The following is a 4,877-nucleotide window of genomic DNA, read 5'->3' as shown; positions in this document are numbered from 1 at the left end:
AGTGCCGGCGTGCTGAGGGAATCCATGAATGGCCTAGTGTGACTCTAGTATGATACATACTGGAAAAGGGTTGCGTGCGTGAAGTGATGAGAAAGGTGGATTGGGACCAAATGATGGAGAATTTTTTGTCAGTCAGAGAATTTTGGACCTGATGTTAGCAGAGTTTTGGGTGTTTCAATTTTAATAAAAAATTTAATATGACAGGGGTGCCTGAGTGGTGCAGTAGGTTAAGTCATCTGATTCTTGATTTGGGCTTAGGTCACGATCTCAGGGTGGGGAGATGGAGCCCTGAGTTGGGCTCAGAAACCCCACTGAGCATGGAGCCTGCTTAAGAGTCTCTCACTCCCTCTCCCTCTGCATCTCTCCCACCCCTGCTCATGCTCTCTCTCTCAAAAAAAAAAAAAAAAATTAAAAATTTAATATGACAAGTGTTTACAATTGAATTTCTACATCTTGGTGAAACAGGCCATTTGGAGAGGGGACATGCAGAAATGATTGATTTCTTTGGTGAACACAGCCATTATTTCTACTCTCTCCAAGGTTTCTAACGTGATGACACTGCTTCCTTGTATTACTACCATTTCAGTGCTGCTCAGTCGCCCCAAGTTGTGATGATCGCCAAACATTCATCTATCACAAGACCATAAAAAGATCAAATCCCCTCGATATTCCTTGGACATGTCTGCTACTGTTCAATTTCAATGATGCCTTCTTATCCTTAAATTGTTTCAACTCGAGAGGGTGACTTTTGCTCATGGTGTCTACTCAGTGGTCCTAGAGCTGCTTTGAAATGGAGATCATGGTCCCCTTAAACTCTCGCAGTATCATCAGAGGTTTTTAAAGAGGAAAGTAGCTCGGATATATCCAACAATCATTCCTTCCAGGCTAATGTGCCTGGGACACTCAGTCCTGGAAACTGTTGCCCTCTGGGTCGTTGCCACCTGTCACTCATGCTCTTCCACCTCAGCTCAGCCATTCATCACGTGCCCCTTGTAGATTCCATGTTAGAGAGTGCACTGAATCTGTAGACCACTTTGGGTACAATGGACATTTAACACTATTAATTCTTCCAATCAGTGAGCACAGGATGTCTTTCTGTCTAAATCTATATGCTATGTCTTATTTAATGCCTTTCAACAATGTTTTGTAGCTTTCAGTATAAAAGCCTTTTACCTCGAAAGGTTAAGTTTACTCCTAATAATTTTTAAAATTCTTTTTGGTGCTATTATAAATAGGATTATTTTTGGAAAGTTCATTGGTAGTATATAGAAACACAACTGATTTTTTTTTAAAGATTTATTTATTTATTAGACAGAGAGAGACAGCCAGCAAGAGAGGGAACACAAGCAGGGGGAGTGGGAGAGGAAGAAGCAGGCTCATAGCAGAGGAGCCTGATGTGGGGCTCGATCCCATAACGCCGGGATCACGCCCTGAGCCGAAGGCAGACGCTTAACCGCTGTGCCACCCAGGCGCCCCAGGAACACAACTGATTTTTGTATGTTGATTTTGTATCCTGCAAATTTACCGAATTTATCAGTTCTAATATATTTTTTCTTTTTTTTTAAAGATTAATTTATTTACTTATTTATTAGACAGAGAGAGACAGCTAGCAAGAGAGGGAACACAAGCAGGGGGAGTGGGAGAGGAAGAAGCAGGCTCCTAGTGGAGGAGCCTGATGTGGGGATCGATCCCCACACGCCAGGATCACGCCCTGAGCCGAAGGCAGATGCTTAACGACTGCGCCACCCCAGCGCCCCTAGTTTTTTTTCTTTTTGATAGAGCCTTGAAGGTTTTCTATATGTAAGATCATGTTGCTTGTGGGCAGGGACAATTTTCCTTATTCCCTTCCATATTAGATGCCTTTGATTTCCATTTCTTGCTTAATTTCTTTGGCTAAGATTTTCAGTACTATGGAAAGTAGAAGTGGTGAGCATGGGTCTTCCTTGCCTTGTTCATGATCTTAAAGGAAAAGCTTTTAATTTTTCGGCATTGAGTATGATGTCAGCTGTGGGCTTGTTATATATGGCCATTATTACGTTAAGGTATATTCCTTCTATACCTAGTATGTTGAGAGTTTGTATTATAAAGTATTGTTAGATTTTTTCAAATGTTTTTTCTGCATCTTTTGAGATGATCATATGATTCTTACTCTTCATTCAATTAATGTTGTGTATCACATTAATTGACTTTTGTATGTCGAAACATGCTTGTATTCCAGGGATAAGTCATCCCACTTGGTCACGGTGTATAATCATTTTAATATGCTGCTGGATTTGATTTACTAGCATTTTATTAAGACTTTTTTCATCTGTATTTATCAGGGATTTTGGCATGTAGTTTTCTTTTCTTGTGATGTTTTATCTGGCTTTGGTAGAAAGGCAATGGTGGCCTCTTGAAATGAGTTTGGAAGGGCATTGACATTAATTTTTTTGGAAGAGCATTGACATTAATTCTTTAAATGTTTGGTAGAATTCATCAGTGAGGCCATTTCTGTTGGGCCTGTTCTGATTCAGTCTCTACTGGTTATATGTCTATACCTTCTATTTCTTCATATTTAGTCATGGTAGGTTGTATGTTTCTAGGAATTTATCCATTCTTCTAGGTTGTCCAATTTGTTGGCATATAGTTGTGCATAGTAGTCTCTTTTGATCCTTCTGTGGCATCAGTTGCAACATCTCTTCTTTCATTTCTGATTTTATTTATTTGAGCTTCTCTCTTTTTTTCTTAGTCTAGCCAAGTGTGTGTCCATTTTATCTTTTCAGAAAAAAAAAACCCAACTCTTAGTTCTGTTGATTTTCTTTAATTTTCAATTTTGTTTATTTCTGCTCTTATCTTTGCTGTTTCCTCCCTTCTGCTAACTTTGGGCTTAGTTTATTCTTCTTTTTCCAGTTCCTTGAGGTGTAAAGGTAGGTTGTTTATTTGAGATCTTCTTTCTTTTTTAATGTAGGCATGTATCTCTATGAACTTCTTTTTTAGTGATGTTTTTGTGGCATCCCATAAATTTGGTATGTTGTATTTTGTTTTTGTTTGTCTCAGGAATTTCCTTTTTGATTTCTTCTTTGAACCAGTGGTTGTTCAAGGGTATGTTGTTTAATTTTTACATGTGTGAATTTTCCAATTTTCCTTCTATTGATTTCCAGTTTCATTTCATTATGGTCAGAAAAGATACATGGTATGATTTAAATTTGTTAAGACTTGATTTTTGACCTATATCTCACCTGGACAGAGATCTGTGTGTGCTTGAGAAGAATGTGTATCCTATTGTTGTTGGGTGGAATGTTCTGTACATGTGTTAGGTCCCCTTGCTCTATAGTGTTATTCAAGGCTTTTATTTCTTTATTGATCTTATGTGAAGATGTTCTTGTCCATCATTGAAAATGAAGAATTGAAGTCTCTGCCATTGTTGAATTTCTGCTTATTTCTCCCTTCGGTTTTGTTAATGTTTGCTAAATATATTTAGGTGCTCTGACATTGGGCACATATATATTTCGAATTATTGTATCTTCCTTTTATCATTATATAATGCCCTTCTTTGTCTCTTGTGACTTTTTTCACTTAAAGTCTAACTGGTCTGACATAGTATTGCCACCCATGCTTCTTTTTTGGTTTACTGTTTATACCTGCTTTCCTATCTTTTCATTTTCAGTTCATATGTGTTCTTAAGTCTAAAATGACTTTTTTTTTTTTTTTTTTTTTTGGTGTAAGAAGGTGGTTTTATTAAACCAGTGGGACAGGACCTGTGGGCAATAAGAGCTGCTGTCTAAAATGACTTTTTTGTAGACAGCATAGAGTTGGGTCTTAGTTTTTAATCCATTTAGCCACATTATGTCTTTTGATTGGAGACTTTGTCCATTTACGTTTGAAGTAATTTTTGATAGGGAAGGCTTTATAATTACCATTTTGTTAGTTATTTTCTGTAAGGTCAATTAAACAATTTTTAAAAAATCAATGTAGACACTAATATAACAAAATAAAAATTATATAAAAAAAGAAAGAAATAAAAAAATCAATGTAGACAGATACTTTTGTAAGTGATAATAAAAATGAATTACTAGGAAAACAACAAAAAATCAAACATGAAAAATATAAGCCCTAATTACTATATCAAATTGCTATAAAAGTTTCTAAACACTTAATCCTCGTTTCTGTATTTATCTCTTAGAGAACGAGTAGTCGATAGTTTGCAAACCAGCACTGGCCAATAGCTCCTATTTTGGGTAGTGTCAGTCTACAAGGGAAGACAGAAATCAATCAACTAATAACACAAATGATTATCCTAGATCAAATTTTACTAAGAGCTTTGATTAAAAATCATAAAATTATGTGTGACTTAGTTGCAGAGGGGACCAAGTTGGGATTTCTGAAGAGAAGAACTCTGCACTGAGGCTAATGCATGAATATGAATTCCTCAGACGAAGAGTGTATTTTTACTGGAATTTAATGACAGTAAGAAAACATTCATGGAAATAGAACTACATGTGCAAAAACCTTGCGGTGGGAAGGAACTTACCATGTGTCTTCAACTGTGTTAAGCCTTTTGTGTGTTTTTCTCATTTAATCTAAACCATCCTTTCTTTAAAAAAATTTTTTATTATGTTATGTTAGTCACCATGCAGTACCTCATTAGTTTTTGATGTAGTGTTCCATGATTCATTGTTTGCATATAACACCCAGTGCTCCATGCAATACGTGCCCTCCTTAATACCCATCACTGGCCTATCCCAATCCCCCACCCCCAGAGTCCATAGTCTCTCATGGTTCATTCCCCCTTCTGTTTACCCCTACTTCATTCTTCTCTTCCTTCTACCGATCTCCCTGTTATTTATGTTCCATAAATGAGTGAAATCATACGATATTTGTCTTTCTCTGCTTGACTT

At 36.8% G+C, this 4,877-nt stretch overlaps 1 pseudogene; it reads right to left on the bottom strand.

Annotated features, from left to right (window-relative positions):
- Positions 1-446: 446 nt before the first annotated feature.
- Positions 447-756, bottom strand: LOC123780805 (small nuclear ribonucleoprotein G pseudogene; annotated as a pseudogene).
- Between the last annotated feature and the right edge of the window lie 4,121 nt (positions 757-4,877).

This window comes from Ursus americanus, chromosome 17 (assembly GCF_024610735.1).
Source record: "Ursus americanus isolate L20-20 chromosome 17, mUrsAme1.1.p, whole genome shotgun sequence".
Taxonomy (NCBI): Eukaryota; Metazoa; Chordata; class Mammalia; order Carnivora; family Ursidae; genus Ursus; species Ursus americanus.
Note: the sequence above shows the minus strand (reverse complement) of the source record. Positions and strands in the feature narration are given on the sequence as shown.